The 12,711-nt window shown below is 45.2% G+C and overlaps 1 long non-coding RNA gene across 1 annotated transcript in view; it reads right to left on the reverse strand.

Annotated features, from left to right (window-relative positions):
* Positions 1-9,991: 9,991 nt before the first annotated feature.
* LOC128339677 (uncharacterized) overlaps positions 9,992-12,711 on the reverse strand; it is a 31,117-nt gene continuing 28,397 nt past the window's right edge. The window contains exon 3 of the long non-coding RNA XR_008313162.1: positions 9,992-10,663. This is a non-coding gene — a long non-coding RNA (uncharacterized LOC128339677). The remainder of the gene's footprint in view (positions 10,664-12,711) is intronic.

Raw genomic sequence — 12,711 nt, forward strand, 5'->3', positions numbered from 1 at the left:
GCAGCAGATGTGGTCAACAAAGTATGGGATCAAGTGCGGGATCAAATAGATTAAGATCAGAAGGACCAGGGGCAGAAGACTTGATCATAGACAGGCTGGTGACCAGGGACTGGTTTAGGCAGCCAAGACCAGGCAATGCTTGGCTAGGCCAGGCCATTTCTTGCTCCATCAAGAATGAGAGCTGGTCTTGTGGCAGAAAGCATGAATTGTCCCCTTTGCTAAGCAGGACCTGCCCAGGTTTGCATTTGAATGGCAGACTACATGTGAGCACTGTCAGAGATTCCCCTTAGGGGATGGGGCCGCTCTGAGAAGAGCATCTGCCTGCTTCCATGCATAAGGTTCCAAGTTCCCTCCCTGGTACTGCCAAGATAAGGCTGAGAGAGACTTCTGCCTGCAACCTTGGAGATTCCACTGCCAGTCTGTGTAGACAATACTGAGCCAGGTGGACCAATGATCTGACTTGGTACAAGGCAGCTTCCTATGTTCCCATATTTCTAAGTGATGTTGCTCAGAATGATAAATAAGCAGGCAGTAACAGATACCAGAGTCCTGCTGCCAGAGTCCACTGTTTAAGACCTCCACTGCTTTACAGGCATGCAGATAATGGAATCTATGGCATTTGGAACTCATTTGGAGCTTTCTGGCATTTGTTTCATTTACTATAACCAATGAAATGAATGGGCCCATTCATTTCAATGGCTCATATGGTACAACACAAATGCAGACCCCTATTAACAAAGCAATAACAACTTGGGATTGTGATTATTTATTTATTCGATTTCTATAGCACCCTTCCAAAAATGGCTCAGGACAGTTAACACAGAGAAATAATAAATAAATAGGATAAGATGGATCCCTGTCCCCAAAGGGCTCACAATCTAAAAAGAAACATAAGATTACCTGCTTCTGGTGCTAATGTGATATGAAGCATGAACTTCTTCATGATTTCTCCTGTGAGAACTATGACAGGATCACTAAGCCAGGGAAATTTCACAGCAGCACCTATTTTTAGTTGATTTTTAATGAAAAGGATGCTTCAAAAGTAAATTGGTCAAAAAAGACAATTATTATTATTTATTATTTATTCAATTTTTATACCGCCCTTCCAAAATGTCTCAGGGCAGTTTACAATTAAAACAAAACCATTAAAATCAGTTAACAATTAAAACAGAAATTATAAAACAGCGTAAAATAACAATTAACATCATAAAACAGCAATTAAACAATCAGAACAATTACAAAACCCTGGAAGGCCAGGCCAAACAGATAGGTTTTAAGGGCTCTCCTGAAGGCCCATAAATAATTCAAATTGCGGATTTCTGCAGGGAGTACATTCCACAGTCCAGGAGAAAGTTAATCCAGTAACCTGTGGTCATCTTGGGCAGCAAGAGTCCTCCCAACCCAGCAATTCCAAACCTGGGTAGTCCAGATCTGCTACCCAGGTTAAAGTGAGGTAGGAGTAAAATAGATTCTGCCCTTTCATTTTGGTTGTCTATGCAGCTGACATGTTTTAAATTATTCCTGGCTGCTTATTGCCATGTTAACCATAGAGTTGGGTGGAAAGTGGGCCAAAAAGAGGAGAGCTGTTGCTTTGCGAAGGGCTGTCTCTCTGTTGCTTGCACAATGGTGCAATTAATACATACTAGCTGGGCCAGGTACAAAACAACTGCACCTCCCACCGCAGTCCCCCACTTCGGCATTTTCTTTGCCCACCCGCAGCTACCACTTTCTCCTCCTGCCCACCGGCTGCCATCGTTTTCCCCTCCCACCACCGCCGCCTTCTCCTCAACCACCCACCCACAAGCCTGTCCAGTGTTGCCACTTTCCTCTTCCCCTGCCAGCAGCTCACTCACGAACTCTTGCGAGAGCTGCCATGCATGGGATTAGTGACGGGTACGCCTAAGAGAAATCTATCTATCTATCTATCTATCTATCTATCTATCTATCTATCTATCTGTTTTGTGCCTGGCCCAGCTAGTATGTATTAATTGCACTAGTATCCTTTCTTCCATGATGGAACTCAAGGTGGTGTTCATGGGGGGTCCCTAGTAGTGTTCCCTGTAACAGGGATTCCCAGATGTTGTTGACTACATCTCCCATAATCCCCAGCCAAAGGCAATTGCAGCTGAGTGTGCAGAAAGTTGTAGTCAACAACATCTGGGAATCCCTGTTATACAAAAAACTGTGGCCTTGGATTAATTTCCCTATGTTCCTGCTTTTGGTGACTGGACAATTCCAACTGTAATGTAGGCAACTTTGCTTTGCTTTTGCTCTTCTGCCTTTATCAGTTGCTACATTCTTGCAAAGTTACACCTTACCGCCTAGCAGACTGGAAAATGCTTTATCATGGTAGTGGTACACTGGGTAATGCTGTGCTCATCACCAAGCTAGACCAATGACCTAATGTAGAATGGCAGGATGAATGGGAATTGCAGTTTTTGCTTATTTGCTTCTCTGTTAGCTAGATAGATAGGGGGTTGAGGAGGAAGCACTTTCCAGTGTGCACACTTGATATTCAGCAAGCTCAGCAGTTCTGGAATGACTTGATAAAAGGATGGGTACCTAGTCAGATGCATAATGCACTTGTTCCTTCATTTCTTATCATGCAATTTAAATTTTTGTTATCTTGTATATTGCTCTAACACCATGAGAGGGAAGAATTGAAGAAATTGAAGAACAGCAGTGACTTTCTAATTCTTGTGCTTTGACTATTTTTATTGCTTTAAAGGTTTCCCCACTCTGTCACACTTCATTTTTTGCCTTTAATCCAAGATGCCTCTCTGGAAATGCAGTATCAAGAGAACTGTGAGTCACAAAATCTGTTTCTGCTGCATGAACAGAGAAGAGAGCCGTACAACGTAACATTTCAAATGTGATACAGCTACAGAATTGACTTTCTGTTTTGTTTTCAGTTTGATTTTCTGGATAATATAGCATGAGCTTCTTGCTCCATCCTTTGCTGTTTTATATGGGCTTTTCCAATATTGCCTTGGTGTCAGAGTAACTTTATAACTTTGGCGTAAAATGTAACTTTACAGAGTGTATGTTTCTCTCTCTCTCTCTCTCTCTCTCACACACACACACACACCCTGCATATAATATACAGATCTACAACAGACAATGCAGAGTTATTTACACATCCTGTGACTTTGTTAGGAAACCTTAGATGACAGCTGTCCTTGGGTAAGCAATATGAAGGGTTGAGGTAGCTCAATGCTGTAAGTTACATGCAGTTTTTCATTGATTCTTGCATAGCTTGGGAAATACTTTAATAAAGATAAATGTCGGCCAGCATCCAGACTAACAATGTGCTGGTGCTCTAAACACTGTGTGCGCACTACAGGAGAGGGGCATTTTTAATAGATGGCCCCTTCCCTCTGAAGCCAACTCCAGAAAATATGTCCCTGAGGGCTGCATGTCCCTTGGAGACATACTTTCAGGAAGCACACTTGGCTTCAGAGGAAAGGGGAGATGGATTAAAATTGCCATTGTCCATAGCACACACAGTGCTTCATCAGTCGCTATGTCAGCCATCCATATATTTAATTCTTGTAGACATGCCTGTGGGGATGCGTCCCGGCAGCAACCCAGCTGAAGCACCAGATTGGCTAGGCAGAGGGAGCTGTTGGGATTGGCTGGGCGGAGGTGGCCTGCAACGCGAGCTGAGCTGCAGCCGTGGAGGGAAATGGTGGCAGCCGCAGCAAGGAGGCAGTGGCGGCGGCCCCAGCCACATGTTAGCTCCCGCTGCACTTGGCCGCTGTGAGGAGCTAACCTAGCCCAGCCGCGGTTGTGTCCATCGCATCTGTGGCCTGGGCTGGGAGTAGACAGGAGGCAGCGGAACAGACTGGTCCTGGCGGCACTGCCAGGGGTGAGTGAGGAACAGGCAGTAACGGTGGTGGCGGGACCTTTTTTGGCCGCCCGCCACTTGTTGTGGCCAGGGGCAGCCCAGCCGCTGTGAGGAGGCAGCGGCGCCCGGCTGCGGTTGCGACTGCCGCAGCCTGGGCTGGGAGGAGGTGGGAGGCACCGCTGGCAGGGGTGAGTGGGCAACGGGCGGTAACGGTGGTGGTGCCCTTTTTGGCTGCCCGCCACCTGTTGTGGCTCTGTGCGGGGGGGGGACAGAAGGGGGGAGGAGGACAAGAGCGCACAGGGCTGGAGGAAGGGGGAAAGAGGAGAGACCTGGGCAAGAGGGGGAAACAGCCAGACCCAAAGTGCACAGATGCTCTGTGCGGGGTCCGCTAGTTATATTTTAAACAATCAGGAAAAGTACTAGTGCCTGAGCACTATGCTGTTTTCTGTTTTTCCTCTTACCCATTACCAGCTGAGTCTCCCTGATCATACCTGAAAGCAATCTTTCTGTGCTATTTTATTGCCCAGCACCTTTACCCTCTTCTCCAGATTAACTGTAACACAGTCATTCATGCTGAAAGAGGGAGGGAAACACCGGTTCATGAAACAAAAACGGAAAATGTAACCTGCCCTGGAGCTAATCAACAATGTGTCCCTGTTGTTTTAGGGAAAAGGTCTCTCCTTAAAACTTTTGACTTTTAGTGGTATAATTTTAGTTTCGTCTGCAGAGAATTAAATCTGCACTTCAAAGCAGCGGCTGTGTTGTCACCAAGAGCTCTGCACCGTCATGGAAATGTATCAGCAACATCAACAAATGGATTTAAAACCAAGCATTTGATATTTAATATTTCAGATACCAACTCCAAAACAAAATGAAGAAATCTGAGGCTCAGACTAAATGTGACTTCAATCATGGTGTGTGTGTGTGTGTGTGTGTGTGTGTGTGTGTGTGTGTGTTTCCGTTGTGGAGGATGCAATGTGTGGATCAGTACTGCAGCACAGAAGGGAAAACTAACTAACCATAACCAACCCTTTCTCTCAAATTTAGTCCCAAACTGGATCAGGGTGTGGGGTTGTACTTTCATTTTACACACACATAATGGTTTGGGCCATTTTAATCAGGAATAGGGATATGCACAAACCAGTTTGGAGGCCATTTTAGAGGCCTCCGAATCGGTTCAAATGTTGGGGCCGGTTCGACATTCAAAGGCCCTGGGGTTGGCACTTTAAGGGCAGGGGGATGGTGCACTTACCCCTCCCACTGCTTGTCCGCTGCCAGTACAGTATTTTTCTAAAAACTTTCAGGGTGGCAGCATACCTGCTGCCGCCCCATTGCCCTCATTGGCCACATGCGCCTGTTGCATGTGTGTGCACCTTTCTGCTGTGCACACACGCAATGGGCACGTGCGCACCCAGTACTTCCAGCCACTTCCGGCCAATGAGGGCAATGGGGCACGCTACCGCCCCAAAGGTTTTTATAAAAATACGGTGCTGGCGGGGGGAAAGCGGTGGGAGGAGTAAGTGCACCCTCCCACCGCCCTTATAGGGCCAACCCTGGGGCCTCCGAACCACCCGGCCACAGTTCCATGCACATCCCTAATCAGGAAAACAGTACTGGGGAAAGGGTTAAAATTCTTCTTCCCCTCACCACTGATTCTAATTTGCCTTCCATCTCTACGCTCCAGCTGCTATTATTGTGAGGTTTACTGGAATCTTTAACACAACCTATGGCTGAACACATACTGAGTTCCAACCATGATATGACTATAATCTAATTTGTTATACAAGGGCAGCTAGCTTAAAAGGGCAGAGGGGTTATGCTCCCCCCTCAACTAAAACTAACACAGGATCCAGTAGCACACCAGCCAGAGAACTCTCTCAAGAAGGGAGCTTTCTCCAGTCCCTCCTCTTTGTGCCAGTACCTTCCTGGCTGAAACAGCTGCTAATCAAGCTGATCCAACTTTTGAACTCTAATGGGCAGCTCCTGACCTGGCATCACCCACTCAAGGAAGTAAAAATGGGGTTGAAATTACAACCGCTAAAGCCAAAAGGAACTGGGTTTTTTTCAACCATTTTTCCTGCCTTCTGGGGGTGGGGCTAGGCTGCTAGCAATCAGACTGACTGGAGCAGCTTGATGAGCAGGCTGTTCCAGCCAGTAAGAGCAAAAGGGGAAGTTAGGGGGAGGAGGGATTGGAGGAAGCTCTGCTCGGGAGAGTTCACAGGCTGCTGTAAGTCTGATCTTCCTATGTTTGTTGTTGATTGGGGTCAGGGAGTGGGCGAGAGAGAAAAGAGGGGGTTGGATGACAATTGGCACCAATTTTCAAAAAGGGATCCAGGCGGGATCTGGGAAATCACAGGCCAATTAGCTTAATGTCTGTTCCAAGCAAATTGATGGAAAGCGTTCTCAAGGATGAAATTGTTAAACATATAGAAGAACAGGCTCTGCTGAAGGAGAGCCAGCATGGCTCCTGCAAAGGAAAATCTTGCCTTTCCAAATTTTTGGAGTTCTTTGAGAGTGTCAACAGATGTATGGATAAAGGTGATCCAGTTGACATAGTACACCTGGACTTTCAAAAAGATTTCGACAACTTTCCTCATCAAAAGTATCTTGAGAAAACTTAGCAGTCATGGGATAAGGGGATAGGTATATGTGTGGATTGGTAATTGGTTGAAGGACAGGAAACAGAGGGTAGGTAAGGTATACAGTTTTCTAAATGGAGGGAAGTAAGAAGTGGGGTCCCCCAGGGATCTGTATGGGGACCAGTGCTTTTCAATTTATTCATAAATGATCTAGAAGTTGGGGTAAGCAGCAAGGTGGCCAAATTTGCAGATGATACCAAACTCTTTTGGGTAGTGAAATCCAAAACAGATTGCGAGCAGCTTCAAAAAGATCACTCCAAACTGAGGAAGTGGGCAACAAAATGGCAAATGAAGTTCATTGTTAACAAGTATAAAGTGATGCATATTGGGGCAAAAGACTCCAACTTCAAGTATATGCTGATGGGATCTGAGCTGTCGGTGACTGACCAGGAGAGGGATCTTGGGGTCGTGGTATACAGCTTGTTGAAAGTGTTGACTCAATGTGCAGCAGCTGTGAAAAAGGCCTGGTGAGGCTTGGTGAGAGAGAGGGAGGGATGTTTGGTAAGAGGGAAGGAGGCTTGAGAGGAGGGAGAGAGGCTTGATGAGAGCGAAGAGAAGAGAAGCTTGGGGGAAGAGGGAGAGAGAAGAGATGCTTGTGAGGAGAGAGGAGAGAGAGAGACTTAGTGAAAGAGAGGGGGAGGCTTGGTGTGTGTGAGAGAGATAGGGGGTGGCTTGATGAGAGAGGGAGGGAGGCAGAGAGGGGGGGGCTTAGGGAAAGAAAGAGAAATCTTGGGGGGTGTAGAGAGAGGGCTTGGTAAGAGGGGGAGGCTTGGTGAGAGGGAGGGAAGCTTGGTGTGTGTGAGAGAGAGCGGGGAGGCTTGGTGAAAGAGAGAGGGAGGGAGGCTTGGTGGGAAGGAGATAGGGAGGGAGATGGTGACGGTGAGAAGGGTGGAGGAAGGCTTGGGGTGTGTGCGAGAGAGCAGGGAGGCTTGGTGAAAGAGAGAGGATTGGTGAGAGAGGGAGGGAAGCTTGGGGAGAGGGAGGGAGATGGTGATGGTGAAAGGGAGGGAGGCTTGGTGAGAGAGAGAGAGAGAGAGAGAGAGGGAGGAAGCTTCAGGGAAGAGGGAGAGAGAGGAGAGAAGCTTGGTGAGAGAGGGAGGGAGCGAGGCTTGGTGTGTGAGAGAGAGAGGGCAGGGAGGCTTGGTGAAAGAGAGAGAGGCTTGGTGAGAGAGGGAGGGAGGCTTGGTGGGAAGCAGGGAGGGAGGTGGTGATGGTAAGAGGGAGGGAGGTTTGGTGAGAGAGAGAGTAGAGAAGCTTCAGGGAAGAGGAAGAGAGAAGAGAAGCTTGGTGAGAGAGAGGGAGGCTTGGGGTGTGTGTGTGTGTGTGTGTGTGTGTGTGTGAGAGAGAGAGAGAGAGAGAGAGAGAGAGAGAGAGAGAGAGAGAGAGAGAGAGAGATGCTTGGTGAGAGAGAGAGAAAGGGGGCATGGCAAGACTTGTCGAGAGAGGGGGGCACAATTGACCACCTTTCACTATCTCTGGCTCTGTGCATCACCTGCCCTGCCTAGTGCCCCCCACCCACCCACCCTGCAGTCATTGGAGCCACCAGCCACCACTGTTCCTCTAACCTAATTAACTAAGTGAGCTGCTTAACCTAACCATCACATCATGTTCTAGCAGAATAGTTAAGCTACTTTTCTTAACGTTATGCATATTTAAAAATCCAGTCTTTCAGAATGACTGTTAATGCAGAAGTAATGATGACGGAAGGGTAGGTAAAAATAAACACTAGGATGAATATATTATCTGGATTCCAAAACAAATCCCATTACAAGGATTATTGATGAGCTTCTGAAGTGCTGACAAATATTATCATCTCAACAATGCTGAAGTATTCGTCTGAGAGTCAGTCACAAAGCCCATCCACTGGCAAAGGTCCCTAAATATTGGAGAATAACGCCACAATCTCTGCACTTTTATTGCTGATCTGATTAACAGGAAAGTCAAATTAATTCCCTAACCCCGCAGTGTGATATTTGAAGATTACTATTTCACTCCATAATATTAAACCTAAATATGGCTCTCCTAAATATGGGGAAAGGCCAAAAAGAGAATCCTCAGAAAGTTAGGTCCTGACCCTGAAAAGGTGCTGAAACATAAACTCTTTGCTGGCTCAGGCCAAAGGCCCTTCAAATCTGTCTTCAGAAGCAGCCCAGCAGATGCCTCTGGGTGTTCATAAGTAGGGCACAGTACAGATAGCCGTTGATAGACTATTTCCCAAGAACGTTCTAATCCTAAAGAGATTAAGTCACTATGAGGACCATCTAGGTGAAAGGTCAGGGTACAAATTAAAGGACGTGAGTGAATAAATGAATGGGAACAGAACAGAATATAGAGGGAAGAAGGCAGACCCTAGCAACTCTAAGCAGTCTGTTTGGGAGGATCAAAATAGATCTCCACGAATTATTGGAAGAAAGCGAAGGAGGCAAAGAAGCAATGGTCTGATTAGGAAGCATTCATTTGGCAGGGGGCAGAAGTCGAATACCTCCATGAGCCAAGGCTCTTTGTTGGGATAGATAGGTAAAAGGTAAAGTGTGCCGTCGACTCGGTGTTGACTCCTGGTGACCACAGAGCCCTGTGGTTGTCCTTGGTAGAATACAGGAGCGGTTTACCATTGCCTCCTCCCACGCAGTATGAGATGATGCCTTTCAGCATCTTCCTATATCACTGCTGCCCGATATAGGTGTTTCCCATAGTCTAGGAAACATACCCGCTGGGATTCGAACTGGCAACCAGTAGTCAAGCCATTTACCTGCTGCATCAATATCTGTAGAAAAATGGAGGACATCACTTGCTTTGCACAGATGTTTTCTTAGGATGCAATCAGTGAACTATTAGGTCAGAGATGGCTTGAAAAGAAATGTTTGAAAAATGGCTATTAGTTGGGAGATGGCTCCTTGATGGACTGCCAGCGAAGCTATGTATGTCAGGACAGTTAAATCTTCATTAATAGATGTGTTAGAACTGCAAGGAAGGGCACTTTAGATCTGAAACCTTTCCAATTAGATGCTCACAAAGTTGGGAAATGTGTGGATTCTCTAAGGAGTAAAATATCATGTTGTCGGCACTTCTGTTTGTTTTAATGTTTCAAAATTGGTGAACAGAGTAGAATTTGTAGCAGAAATCTGTGTATATATTATGTATATAATTTATATATGTGTATGTGTATTCTTTTATTATATTATTTATCAATATTAATTATCACAAATATATGTGCAGAAATGAAATCTGCAGAGATAGAAAGTTAGAAAGGTCTGAATGATTAACTATAAACAAATTACAGTGACAAACCATCTCATTAAATGTGATGGGGTTTAATTCCAAGTGCGTGCACATAGGATTGCTGCTAAATGCCCCAGTTGCACTCTAGGCATGCATGAATAGCTCTGGCTGGGACACTTCCATCAAAAGGCACATGTGATGCGACTTGTAGTGATTAAAGGGCCAGAGACCCTACAGAATGATACTCAGGATGCTGCTGAATAGTCTTCAGATAAATATTCTGATTTTTATTCTGCATACCACAACAGACAGACAGCAATCCTTTCTAGGGCCATAGGAACCACTGAGCAGTTGGCAGGGGGCTTCTTTCCCCTCAGCACCTCCTCACCCCCCACAGAGCACCCACTTAGCAGACAAAACACTTGCCCACTGGGAGAAGCCATCAGGCAGCACATCAGTGCCTTGATGCCAGCTACATACCCCATGTTGGCATGCTTCTGGTGCCTGCACAAGGGCTGTGGCCAGAACTGGGATACAGACACACCACTCAATGGCTTCTTCCCACTGGTGAATGCTTTGTCCGCCAGCTGGATGTTTCCTTTCCTCCAAGTCGGGGAGAGAAAGGGAGCATCCCACCATCATACAAAGAGCTCACCGGCTGGGAGAGGCTGACGAATGGCATATCCATACGCTGATGCCAGCCACATCCCCTGACCCTTACATGTCAGCTTCAGGGGGTGTGCTTGGTGTGGGGGGCAGTAATTTCAAGGTTGATGCTCCCAGGGCCACCTCTAGCCTTATTATGCCACTGATCCTTTCCTTTCAGGGCATTTAAAAAGACTGCCTTTGATCAAAGAATGGTGTTGACAATAGCGTCACATTATCCAGGTAAGGTTTGCGATGCCATCTTCTTCCATCGGCATCAATGAATCCTGCTTCCACAAGCAACTTTCTCTTTCTGCATTAGGGCAAAAGTAAAGGTAGAGTGTTATCTTATAAAATTAATTTTGGTTGCTAACATACAGCACAATGAGCCATGCACAAGAGGATATAGTGATGAGTCCTGTGCATCCAGTGAGACTGCATCCCTCTTGAGTGTGCGACTTGCTGCATAGTATGTAAACCAACATATATAGTTGATAGGTATAACATTATACCTTTTATGCAGAAGTCACCTGCACTGTCAGACTTAATTTTCAGATGACACAATCCTTTTTATTTTGGGAGTACTCCTAAGAAGAAATATGGCATGAAAACACCATTAATGCCCATCATAAGTTGGGATACAAGGAAGTGGATGTGAATGAAACACACAGGATGTTCATGGCATTTTATAGAATTTGAGCTCTAGAATATGCAAGCCCAACATTGATTTAAATCAGGGGTAGCCCATGGGGCATGGGCCCCCAATGAATTGCTTAGAGCCCTGAATATCATCAGCTCAGGGCTGGTGTAGCAAAATATTTTCTTAGCATGTCAAATCCCCTTAACTGGTAGTATTTTCTGATGGAGAAGAACCTGATTTTTCTCTTACCTCATCAGATTATCTTACCCAGCAATGTTTTCTGATTGACAAGAACATGATTTTTCATTACCTTCTCAGATTTCAACACTGAGGTAAGCTTTTCTGATGGGTAATGTTCTCTGATGGACTTGACTGCAAGTTTTCAGCACTCATGCACATTTCAATACAGGGGCAAGCTTTTCCTAATGTTTTCTGATGTTAATGAGGTCATTCACACAATCAAAAACCATTCTACCCAGGATTGGGAGCTGTGTGTGCTCCCAGTTTTTGGTTGTAGGTAGGAGGAAAAGCTATCCAGGTTCTCCTCCTACCTTGCTTCCACACAACCAAAAATTGGGAGCACACACAGCTCCCAAACCCAGGTAGGACACAGTTTTTGATTGTATAAATGACCTAAATAATTTCTTATTACTATGTCAGATTTCAGTATTTTCAGTAATATTTTCTGATGGACTGGATCATAATTTTTCATTACTCTGTCAGATTTCAGTTTTTTCCTAATCACATTTAAATACTGGGGCAAGCTTCTCTGATGGATAATGTTTTATGATGGACAAGACTGAAATCTTTCATTAACCTGCCAGATTTCATTACTGAGGTAAGCTTTTCTGATAGGTGATGTTTTAGGATGGACTATACCATAAATTTTCATTGCTCTGCCAGATTCCATCACCAAGATAAGCTTTTCTGATGGGTAATGTTTTTGATGGACTAGCCTGTAACTTTTCATTACCCTGTCAGCTTTCATTGCTGAGGTAAGCTTTTCTGATCAGTAATATTTTATGATGGACTGGACTATAATTTTTCATTGCTCTGTCAGGGTAAGGGCACTAACTAGATATGAAGAGACTGAGGATGCTCTTTTCTTGCCTGTTCTCCAGGCATTTCCTAGCATTTCAAATTTGCAGTCTTTCCCTCTTTGTACTTCAGAGTTATTTGAGTGCCAAATAACACAAGAAAAAAAAATCTGATGCTTTTCTGTAGAATTAAGATTTGTTCTGTCCCTGTTTTGACGAAGGTAATAAAATCTGACAGGAATTGTGGACAGGAAAAAAGAAAGCCACTTCCTTTAATCATATTGAGCATGCTCACTGCTTTTGAGCATGCTTGGTTGTATCCGGTAAGAAAATCTGACAGGCTAAGAAAAAATTTTGCTATATCGGCCTTGTATCACCCACCTCCATGACCTCTTCCAGGAAGGAAGTGCAGCTGCGGAGGCACCTCCACAGAACATGAGAGAGAGCACCTAGCCTCTGATGCTTCCACCTTCATAGATGCTGGATTATATTAGAGACTTCTTGGGGGGATATGATTGAGTTTAATTATTAAAAGGGAGGCTGTGGGCTCAGGCCTCAAATTTTTTAAGTACCTAGCAACATCCCTGCTTTAAATACAGGGTTGAACATATGGATTCAAACATTGTACCTCCTTAAAAATAGAAAGCATTCCTAACCACTTTAGTTGGCCTCCTAGTTAGCCAA

This window comes from Hemicordylus capensis, chromosome 1, assembly GCF_027244095.1.
Source record: "Hemicordylus capensis ecotype Gifberg chromosome 1, rHemCap1.1.pri, whole genome shotgun sequence".
Lineage (NCBI taxonomy): Eukaryota > Metazoa > Chordata > Lepidosauria > Squamata > Cordylidae > Hemicordylus > Hemicordylus capensis.